Genomic DNA, 13,558 nt, shown 5'->3' with positions numbered 1-13,558 from the left:
GGATTTTACAACATCTCAAACTGAAAATCGATTAATTTTATTAGGTCATCGATAATATTAAATAAACTAATATTATATTAAATTTGTGTCACTAATTTATATTTGTATTTTAGATTTTTTTTTATCAGTAAAACGAATTAATAAATATGGATGATTCAACTTTTATACGTTTATAATTTATATTTGTATTTTAGGTGTTAATTAAAGAAGTAGTATATACTAATTAATATAAATCCTAAAATGAAGAAAAATATGTTTCATTACTGGCATATTATTCTCTTTTCTTTTTATAAAAAGATGAAGTGGATTGTTTTTACTTTATCATTTTTTACCTTTTTTTTAGTAATTATTTTATTTATTATATTTTGTCTTTTATTTGGTTAGTTACTAGTGGAAACACACTCTCGTGCATTCACATTTTTTATTTTTTATTATTATTATTATATGTATATTTATATTTATTTAAATAAAATATAGATTTATGTGTATTTGTATTAATATATTGGGATGGAGAAAAAAAATGTGTGAAATGAAAGAGTATATATGAGACACACAAAAAGCATGAGAAACACATAAATGAGAAAGACACACAAAGAACATTTAAATTGGAAAATTGTAAGAGACGGTTAAAATTGAAGAAATAAATAAATATTTTAAAAAATTAAGTTTTTATTTCATAAATATTTAAGAAGTTCAATATACATACTCTTGAAAATTTTGCTTGTGTACACTGTGATTTAATAAAGACTTTTATTTGAGCTATATTGAAGACCTTGGAAGCAACTAATAACTTGTATTTGTAGTTATTTTTAATAATAAAAACGGTTATTTATATACGTTCACATGACATGAGTCTATAAATATAATTTGAGGAAGTGTTTTTCATTCACCTTCTCATATTCAATAAGAACAAATGAAATAACATATGGATATAAAAAGTGTACAAAATATGATAGTATCGTGTAGGGTAGTGTTTACAAAATTCAAGGATATGTGAACACCTTTCACTAAAAAAAATCAATGAAATAATTAAATTAAGTTTTAATATATTAAAAATAATATTTTATATTTTAAAATGTTCTTACTTTTATATTGAATGTTAATCTTATAAATATTTTAATGGATTAAAACATACTCTAATTTATTAAAATTATCAACTTTATAAATATATTATACTTTTAAGACTTAATAAAATCAATCTTTTTGTTTTATCCAAATAAAAAAAATACTATTCTAATATAGAGAAATGTTTAGTTAACATAAAAACCCTTTTTGAAAGTTTTTTACTAAATTAATATATTCAAAATCTTAGACTCAGATAACAACATTGATAATTATTATTATTTATTTTTTACAATCCTAAGTACACTGTAAATTTTTATTATTTTTCTTTTATAATTTCTAAGCCTTTTTTATGCAATTTAATATTTTTTTTTCAATAAATTTTCTGTAATTCATTTTTTTATAAAAATTTCTACATTAATTGTGTTTTTATTTATAATAATTGATACCGTATTACGAAGTGGACTTTAAGCCTAACTCAACCCCATAAAACCGGCTCATGAGGTTGAGGTTTGCACCCACTTATATACAATGAAAGGCTCTAATCTTTAGTCGATGTGGGATCTCCAACAGTAAAAATGATAAATATAAAGTAAAAGTAAATCCTTTGAAATTCAACCAAATCAATCGTACACTGTTATATTTAAATCACAATTTACAAATCATCATGAACGTAAAACTCAAAGAACCTCTAAATACATACAACAATACAAAACATAAATAATAAAAATAAAAACACACAAATAATCAAACTTTCTATTTAAGTTTCCAAATCAATACCAAGTCACATATCATGATATATTTTGTGTCAAAAAATTTATAAACATATTATTTGATTAGTAATAAGGAGTTTGGAGATACAAAAATGACTAGAAATATTATTTGATTAGTAATAAGAAGTGTTACACAATCATGACCAAATAATAGAAAATTGTCATCACCGATAAGATAAATCATATCAAAACAATAATCTAATAGTCCTAAATATATATGTTAAACATGTGCACTTATATTTTGCTCTAGTGCGTTATTGTTCTGATTGTGAGGAAGCCTTTTTGGAACTACGCATATAAAGGAAGAGAAACAAAAAAAAGTTAACAATGACCAGAAACACAACAGAGAGGGTACCGTAGATAAGAATGTCAATTCTTTTGAATATATCAAATATATGAAAATGATGGTCTTCCTCATAGACATCATCAGAATCTTGAAAAAGTCTACGGTGGTGTCCATCAACCATGTCGATGGCTGCCAAAACTGTTGTTGAGAATAGAAAAAGAATGCACATGTTCTTGATGAGTAGCTTTGTCCACATCATTTTAAATGGACAAGATTTTGTTGAAAGAGTTAACTCTCAAGACTATAGAGAAATGTCTATGAAAGAGTTAGTTGTGATGAAAGAGCTGAAAAAAAGTCTGAGATAAACAAATTATCAATCAAATATACTTTATTGATTTTTTTTCTTTGAAATGTGAATGAACTTGTTTATTTAACTTTTTTTTTTCCATAAAAACATATAATTATCAAAATTAGCTGGATTGATTAAATCATTATCTTATATATAATTTTTACTTTTGCTGATAATATATATATAATATATATATATATATATATTTACTTTAAATACAAAAATTAATTTATTAAAATTTGTGAAATTAATTTTATAATTTCCATAATCAATTACTACATCAATAAAATAATGTATTTATTTATGATATATTTAGTTATTTTCAATTGATAAGGCATTGATATATTTTTTTTAATTGGAAAGTTAGTATATTGTGATATATTTTATTTAAATTTATAGTATATTTAAATTATTATTTTTTTCAAGATTTATTCTCATTATAATATATATATATATATATATATATATAAAAGAATATTTTATCACATAATAACACTTTTATTTAGTATGTTCCATATATTCAATCACACTTATTATTTTGTGCTAAATTAGTCTCTATTAGTTTTTTAGAGATTAATTTATAATCTAAATTATTAATAGCTAAAAATCTTGGTAGCTAATTTAGATTTGTTTTTTTATAAATTTTTATTCATAATAAAAATCTCTTTAGATACAAATAACTTTTTAGTGTTTCAATAATAAGTAATTTAGTCAATATAGTTATGATTATTTTTTTTTCTCTAAATTTAATTATTTTTTAATTATTTTCTTATAATGAAGTTAAATGTGATGGAATAGAGTTATAAACTAATTTATTTATATATTAAATTCATGAAAGATGAAGAAGGAATCACTGTAGTTGATAATGATCATTTTTAGAAATATGATTATTATTGTTGCATATACTTGATTTTGTCCCATTTTAAATAAAAATATTAACACAACTTATTTTAATAATCAGGGCACAACAGAATCTTCACTTTGTCAGGAATATCTATCAAGTAAATATGTTACATTATTATAGTAACAAAAGACATTCACATAAACAAATTATAAATTAAATATACTTTATTGAATTTTTTTTTCTTTGAAATGTGACTGCTTGTTTATTTTTTTTTTCATAAAACATATAACTATCAAAATTAACTGGATTAATTAAATCATTATTTTATATGAATTTTAACTTTAAATTACAAAGCAATTGATTTGTCAATTTTTTTGAAATGGACTTTATAATTACCATAATCAATTACCACGTCAATAAAATAATGTATTTATTTAAAATATATTTAGTTATTTTGAATATTCTAACTGATAGTAGAAGTACATACTTTTTATTTGGAAAGTTATAATTATGATATATTTTATTCAAATTTATAATACATTTAAATTAAAGTTTTCCAGAAATTATTCTCAATATATATATATAATAATAATAATAATAATAATAATAAAATATTTTACCACATTACAACAGCTTTTATTTATTATGTTCCTACAGGAATGAAGTTGAATTTATTTTATTGCTTTAATTTATAAATTTGTATAATTATATATTGATTACGTAGTTATTGTTGTGTATATTTTGATGTGAATTGGTTTAAATCAGTTAAAAGAATTAATATATACTATACATAATTCATACTATTTTTTATATATATAAAAAGCTTTCATGCACATAATTCATACTATTTCATATCATATTAAAAGTAATAACATTTTAAATAAAAATAACTAGTTATATTTTGAACAAAAAATAAGTCCTTGTAAAATATTAATTATTATTATCATCTATTGAAAACATTACTTAAACAATATTAACGTTTAAGTAGTTAAATATTAATGTTCCTGAACTTATTTTTGAACAATAATTTATTTTTAGTAATTTGGCCTAATGTTGTTGCATTAACCGGAAAGGGTATGGGCAGAAGACCTAATTTGCGGGGGGATTTTTCAGGCCCATTTACAAGTTGAGAGCTGGGTTGGATCCGTTGGCCAAGGCCCATCTTGGAAGCGTGGCGGCCGGCGCAGTGGCGGAAAGCGCGGTGACTTACGCGACGATGGTGATATTATTATTATTATAACAAAAAATTATCATATAAGTTGAGAAAATTACTCTTTTCAACCAACCATTAAGGTTGATAATTAAATCTTAAAAAAAATAGAAAATAAGGAATTTTTAGAGAAAAATAAAAAAATATTATTCTAATTATTTCGTTAACTTGAAAAGTTTTTTACTAATTTAATAGATTCAAACGAATCAGATAATGACATTGATAATTATTATTACTTATTTTTTTACAATATTGAATATATTGAATTTTTTTTCTGTTTCATAATTTTGGTTCAATTTTTTTTATGTGCTTTAATTTTTTTCTATAAATTTTGAGTTTTTTTTTTTATCAAATACCTACATTAATTGTGTTTTTTTTATATATATAACGATGTAAAATGGAAAACATAAAATAAATCAGATCAAAACTTTATTTGTATATTATGTATTAATTTATTTTAATAAATAAAATATATTTTATGTACTAAATTTTTTAAACTTAATAAAATAAATCCATATATTTTCTAAAATAAATAAAAAATACTATGATATTCTAATATGATGAATTGTTTGGTTAACTTGAAAACCACTTCTTGGAATGTGTTTTTACTAAATTAATAGATTCAAACTTTTAGACTAAAAAAAATATATATCGACAATTTTTTTTTTACTTGTGAAATTGAAAATTATTATTATTTTTCTTTTATAATTTTAGGTTTATATTTTATGTTATTTTATTTATCTTTCTATAAATTTTGTGTTATTATTTTTTTTATCAAATTTTATACACCAATTATATAACAACCGATGTTAAAATGGACAACATAAAATAAATCCTTTGAAATTTATAATGAATTTTTTTTGAAATTTATCCAAATCCTACACTATTATGTTTAAATCATAATTAAAAACTTGCATAAAATTTAAATTAAAAAGAATCTTTAAGTATACATCATAGAAAAATACAAATAAAAACATAAAATAGATGAAAACTTTTGATTCATGTTTCCAAATCAATTACAAACCATTTCATGATAAATTTCTTATCGAGAACTTTTTAGATAGAAAAAAAAATCCCATATGCATCCAAGAGTTTGGAGTGATAAAAAAACTCAAAATATTATTTCTTCATTACAAAAAGTTTTACACAATCATGATCAAATAATTAAGAAAATAACCTTACTAATAAGATAAATCACAAAACAATATCGTAATGATCCTAAATATATTTATTCAATGTGCACTTACATTTTGTTGCATTACATCACCATCGTTGCATTTCTTGAAAAGGTCAACGCTTTTTGGAGGGACGTAAAAGTAAGTAGAGCAATAATAAGATGGCAATGGCCAAAGATATCAGTGTAACCTTTTTACGAGTTGTAAGTCTTTGGAATATATGGGGTATATGAATATGAGGTATATGAAAATGAGGTATATGAAAATGATGATCTTTCTTGGGGACATCAGATGTAAGAAAATGATGATCTTTCTTAGGGACATCATCATAATTCTGAAGAAGTCTCAAATGGTGTCCATCAACTAGGTCGCTGACTGCAAAAATTATTGTTGAGAACAAAAAGAGAATGCATATGTTCTTGGTGAGTAGCTTTATCCACGCCATTTTGTACTGAGAAGATTTTGTTGAAAAAGTTAAGAATCGTAGACAAATATTTATATAAAAGTTAGATGTAATGAAAAGTTGCATATTCAATTTATTTATATATTAATTTCACATAAAATATGGTGTAGAAAAAAAATTATTATTATTAAATACTTAATTTTGTTTCCAATTACATTATAATATTTTAAATGAAAAATCATCAGTACAAGTGATTATTTAGTACACTGTCATCAAAATCTATCAAGTACATATGTTGCATTATTATAGTAACAAAGAATTTCACATAAACAAATTATCAATCAAATATACTTTATTGATTTTTTTTTATTTAACCTTTATTCATAAAAACATATAATTATCAAAATTAATTGAATTAATTAAATCATTATCTTATATTAATTTTACTTTAAATTATAAAGCAATTAATTTATTAAGTTTTTTTATGTGTATTTTATAATTACCATAATCATTTACAACCTCAATAAAATAATGTATTTATTTATGATATATTTAGGACATACTTTTTATTTGTAACGTTATGATTATGATATATTTTATTCAGATTTATAGTAGATTTATAATCTTAGATTCCTAAATAATCAACTCTATACCTCCGTATTATTTTACAATATATTTTTATGTTATAACCTATATTTTCTTTAAGTTATGCATAAATTTAAATATAATATAATAAAATATTTTTAATTTATGTCAACAATTTTTTAACACAAATTTTTTACAAAATTTATCATTTTATCTAAAAAAGTTAAACTAAATAGAGTATGACGACTTTTCTGTATTTTTTAATGCTAAAATCACCATCTCCCTTGTCACTTTCCTTTAAAATAAAAGTTTAATAACATTTTATTCTTAATTTAATAAGTCGTGCTGAAAAACAAAACTTAAACCAAAATTGTGAGGTCTCATCACAATTTTAGTGTAAATTATAATATATCTCAATTAGTCTAAACTTTATTATACTTTTTTATATTTTTTTTATGGACAATAACAATTAAATATAAAATACGAATTAGGATGGTTCAATTTTTATGCAGAAAATCAATAACCAGATAACTCGAGACTAGTACAAAATTTCGACCTAACTCCCCTTAACGTTATTCATACAAAAAAAATCTAATAACACATCAAACTATCAATCTCAGTGGATTCCAAACACCAACCGAAAAAGAGAGATGAGACCGAGCCTGAGATAACTTTGTTGGGTTAGAATAGTATTCTAATATAGAGAACTGTTTGGTTAACTTGGAAACGCTTTTTTAAATATGTTTACTAAATTAAAAGATTCAAACTCTTAGAATCAAAGAAAAACATTGACAATTATTATTATTTATTTATTACAATCTTGAATACAATGAAAATTATTATTATTATTTTCTTTTATAATTTTGGGTTTATTTTTATCTATTTTTATTTATTTTTTTATAAACTGTGTTATTATTTTTTTTAATCAAATTTTCTATATTAATTATGTTTTTTAATGTATAATAACGTGTAAAAATGATAAACATAAAATAAATTCTTTAAAATTTAGAATAGGGTTAGTTTAAAATTCATCCAAGTCAATCTTACACTATTATTATGTTTAAATCATAATTTACAAATCGCTCACAAAATATTAAATGTGTGTTTGGATTGAGAAGTGGATGTGTGAGGATTTGATGGAGTGGATGTGTGAGGATGTGAGAAGAAAGTGTTAAGAAAGTGAGCTTGTTTGGATTAGAATATGTTAGAGTGGAGGTGCGAGGAAAGTTTAGGGGAGTTTGTGAGTGATGTAATTGTTGTGAGATTTTTTTAATTTTTTTAAAAGTGTAAAATATAAGTTTACAAATTTATCCTTGTATTTATAAATATTTAAATAATGAAATATGATGTATTTTTTGGTAAATTTGAGTTAGTTGAAATATTTTAAATTATTTATGTACAATTGAATAATTTATTTCGATACTATTAAATAATTATTTTAAAAAATACGAGTTATTTAATATTATCGAAACATGAAAAAAATCATAAAAATAATTTTATCTAAGCATATACAAATTGATTGTTATATTTATTTATACATTTTGAAAGTTTTTTATATTCATTGATTTTGATTTAGATTGTAGGTAGATAAATAAACATGTAGATATTTTAGAGGACATTTTATAATAAAAAAATATTATATAGAGAGTGAATTGTATAACAAATTTATTTATAAAGAAGAAAAAATATATATAATAAAGAATGAAATATCATAATATGATAATTATGATGGAAAAATAATAAAAATAAAAGGTATTATTATATATATTATTACATTAATGACAAAGAAGAAAAAAGACCAAAAAGGGAAAACACCACCATCTTAGCATATGAGAAGGATGAGAAAAATCACTCTTCATGAATATCCACACTCTCCCTTCCCCGCACATCCCTTCTTGATCCAAACCATGGATATCCACTCACATCCTTCCTCTTGAACAGTACAACCCTTGAAGCAAACAGAGCCTAAAGGAAACTTCTAAGTACACATAACAATAAATAGCATAAAAAAATCGCACACACATCATCAACCATCTGATTCAACTTTCCAAATCAATACCAAACCATTTTATGATATATTTCTTGTCAGCAACTTTATAGATAGAAAAAAGAGAGCATAAGTATGCAAGAGTTTATAGTGATAAAAAGAACTGAAAATGTTATTTCTTTAGTAATAAAGAGTGTTACACAATCATGATCAAATAATTAGAAAACTACCATCACTAATAAAATAAAAAAATCATATCAAAACAATAGCCTAATGGTCATAATGTGTGCACTTCTGGTTGTGAAAAATATCAATCCCTTCTGTAGAAACAGATACGAAACAAGATACATAATGAGGCGGAAATGACCACAACCCCAAGACCTATGGTAAGGTACGTAAGATTGTGGGATCTTTTGATATCATTGAAAAAATCAATAAATATTTGAAAATGATGATCTTTCTCAGGGACATCACCATAATCTTGTTGAAGTCTACGATTGTGTCCATCAGCCAGGTTGGTGGCCGTCAAAACTGTTGTTGAGAACAAAAAGAGAAGGCACATGCTTTTGATGAGTGACTTTATTATCCACATCATTTTGTATGAAAAAGATTTTAATGGAAGAGTCAACTCTGAAGACTATAGAAAAATGTTTATGGAAGAACTAATTGTGAGAAAAAAGAGTTGCATGTTCAGTTTATTTATATATTTATTTTCCATAATAGAGAGGAAAAAGAATTGAAAATTTATTATTATTACATACTTGATTTTGTCCCTAGTTACATTGTAATCATTTTAAATAAGAAACGATTGTGTGATTATTCATCCTAATCAAAATACTCACTCTTTAATTTTTTTTCATAATACTAAAAAACCATAAAGGAATATTAATATTAATATATTAATAATATTACATTTTAAAATATTTTTATTTGTTAACTCTGTAGCTATTATAGTAACAAAAAAATTATCACATAAACAAATTATCAATCAAATATATTATTTAACTTCTTTTCATAAATCAAAATTAACTGGATTGATTAACTCATTATGTCATATAAGTTTTACATGATAATCATTCAGAATCCTCATAATCCTCGTTCTTTCATCTCTTTTTTTCCAATGCGAAAAAGAATATATTATACATTATAATGATTTGTTTTCTTTGAAATGTGACAAAATTTGTTTATTTAACATTTTTTTCATAAAATTATATAATTATCAAAGCTAAATGAATTATTAAATCATTATCATATATAATCTTTTTTTAAATTCTACATCAATTAATTTATTAAAATTTCTGAAAATTCAGAATCCTCATAATCCTCGTTCTTTCATCTCTTTTTTTCCAATGCGAAAAATAATATATTATACATTATAATGATTTGTTTTCTTTGAAATGTGACAAAATTTGTTTATTTAACATTTTTTTCATAAAATTATATAATTATCAAAGCTAAATGAATTATTAAATCATTATCATATATAATCTTTTTTTAAATTCTACATCAATTAATTTATTAAAATTTCTGAAAATGGTTTTTATAATTACCATTATCAATTACCACGCAATAAAAGAATGTATTTTTTATAATATATTTAGTTATTTTGAACATTCTAATTGATAGAAAATTAGTATATTCTTATATATTTTATTTAAATTTATAGTAAATTAAAATTTTCGCAAGATTTACACACTCTCTCTCTCTCTCTATATATATATATATAAAATACACGTATAAGAATATTTTACTACATAATAACACTTTTAGTATATTAATTATATATTGATTAGTTAATGCTGTGTATATTTTTTATTTTTTATTTGAATTGATTTAAATTAATTAATACAATTAATATATACTATATATTATTATTCAGATTATTTCATATCATATTAAAATTAATATTATTTTAAATAAAATAATCAGCTAATTTTTGAACAACAAATAATTCGTTGTAAAGTATTAATTATTATATATTATTATCAATTGAAAACATTAATATTAATTTTTGTTAATTATGTCATTTTATTAAGTTTAAATATTTTTTTTCGAAATACTTACTTTTTTTTATATATATATTTTAGTATTATTGATTTTTTTTATAACATTACAAGAAAATCGTTAAATAAAAAATAATTTTAGAGAAAAACTAATTAGTTATTATATTGATTAAATTAAATATTGTTTTATAAAAAAAATTATAAAAAAGAAACAATAAATAAATATGGATCACTTAAGGGGTGACCAAACCCTTATACAAAAGAAAAAAAGAAACTAAGAAATGACTTTACATTTCAACCTAAATTAACAATCTAGCCCTTATCTCAATCAAATCAGGAATTCACCCATGGCAATAACCAACGTATATCAACACCACAAACTCTCCAAAAATAAAAAACATAATCAAACCACCAAACATAAATTGTGAGCAAATAAAGAAATTTATAAAACCTATTTACAAAAGTTACACCAATTATACAACCCACTAACTCAACAAAAAATAACAAAAGATAATCCTTTTCACTACACATGTGTTCATCCTTAGTCTATTTTGAAGGAGACCAACCCCTTACTCCACATCGGAGGACATCCACCTAAAGACCCTTATGCGAAAGACACAATTAATTTATAATAATAAGACATATTAAATATTTAATTAAAAAATAATTATATATTTACATTATTAAATGTACGAAAACAATTTGAAGCCCTTATTGTTTTTTTTTTTTTTGATCAGCAATAAAAAATCAATAAATGAGAACCACTTCAGGGGTGGTCCAACCCTTTTACAAACACACATACAATTTAACAAAGTTGTGTGTGGAATTATATTGTTTAAGGGATCCACATTCAATGGTTTGAATGTTCGAAGATTAAGATGGAGGAAAGATCCTTGGATAAAGTTAATTTTTTTCAAAATAAAGTTATGTAAAAGTGTGTTGATTAAATTATGTTTAAATATATTCAAAGTAATATTTAATCTTTTAAAATGTTCTTGCTTTTATATTAAATGTTAATTTTTTTTATTAGTAAGAAAAAATAAATAAATATATAAACAATTTAAAAAATAATCCAATCTTTTATACAAACAAAAGAAAATGTCTACAAAGCTAACAGAAAAGAAAAAGTGAACTAACACCATAAACTCAACCTATTAAACCGTAAAACCTAGAAACACCCAATTATTTAATTAAAAACATGTAAGTCATAGAATTAAGGCACCATTTAGAATAAGAAAAGTAAGTTGAGACACAATTTTAGCTGTAACCCAAGACCATACCTTTAGTTGCACCAAGGAGAAAACTTCATGAAGATCAATCACTCCGCCTTTAAAAATGTGTTTGTTCATATGCTTTCAAATTTCACCAACAACTGCAACTCGAACACATTCCCACACTTCATTGACAATAGCAGGTACATTCAACAACTTAAAATGTGAGAAGTGTGAGACAAGATCATGATGATCCACCGCCAACCCCAACCAAGTGTAACACAAATTTCAAACTAGCCAAGTAAATCTGCAATCAAAAAACAAATGTCGGGTTGACTCCACTTCCACTTCGCTAAAACTACAAAGGTTAAACAACAAGTCTTATGGAAAGATCTTTGTTCAGCACTGCTAGTTTCAATAATAGCAGCGGGCTTATCAGTTAAGAGTGCCAAATCAAGATCCAGAACACCTAAGTGAAACTAAACTTGTTCAGGCCATTCAGGAAAATTAAGCCCATTGAACTTCACAGTGGACGAGGCTTGCGAATGAAGAGAGACGAAATCAAATGCTGCATAGAACATATAATGTTCAAAGTTTAATAATATATTAATTAACTACTATCATGTTCATGATTTTATAAAACAATTAATCAACCTTTGGGTGATCCTTAAACATTTTATAATCTATGAACTTCAATATACCCATTATAAAATATAAATATGTATGAATCATCATGTCATGGCATTAATAGCATCACATAATCATGGGTAATTGAATTTTATTTAATTTTACATTTATCAAAACATTCTAATTTGGCCACTTTGGTGACTAACAACTTATTTGTAATGTACACATAATTTAATGAAATGTTTTTCATTATGGAGTTTGTTTGTGTTACTTTCATCCTACTACCATGATTTTGAGAAAACAATACTAACTATTAACAAAATTTACATAGTATGGCTTCAATTTCATGTCATTGTTCGTAATAACAAAGTATAGTTTGTTATGCTTCCACTTCTATGATTGTACTTTAATCTTTAGTGCTATTATATATAACTCGTTCATACTATACTATTGAAGAACAATTTATTACTTTATATCTATGCAAACAAATAAATCTTGAATCATCATAAAGAAGAATAATCTACTTTTCAAATGCAATAAATTATTAATTTGACAAACCCTTAAAGGTGTTAAGCAGCGGAAATATATAATTGATAAAATTATCAATTTTCTCATCAACAAAAATTAGGGTTATCAATCAGTGGAAATAATTGACAAAAATAATGGAAAATCATACGTTCTTAAACCTTGCTCTGATACCACATTTAAGAAATTCTTTGATCTGTTTGATCTTAGAACTATATGTTTTTCACAATATTATTAACATAAATATGCGTACCTTGATCCATGGAGATTTGTTCTTCAAAATGTTGATAAAAGATGATCACAAAACTGGTTTTCTGCTTCTGGACCCTTTACTCACTTTTACAAGACTTTTTGATGGAGAAGAAAATGTCTCACGTACTTGGTTGAAGGAAGACCAATTTCTTTCTCTTAATAAAATACAATCATCAACCCATCCCATCAATGTGCCTAAATATAGAAACAAAACTTTTCAAATTTTAAATTTGAAAAGTAACTACCTTTCAAATTTCAAAAGTAAC

This window comes from Phaseolus vulgaris, chromosome 8, assembly GCF_051622355.1.
Source record: "Phaseolus vulgaris cultivar YP4 chromosome 8, ASM5162235v1, whole genome shotgun sequence".
Classification (NCBI taxonomy): Eukaryota; Viridiplantae; Streptophyta; class Magnoliopsida; order Fabales; family Fabaceae; genus Phaseolus; species Phaseolus vulgaris.
The sequence above is the reverse complement of the archived record's forward strand: the minus strand, read 5'-3'. Positions refer to the sequence as shown.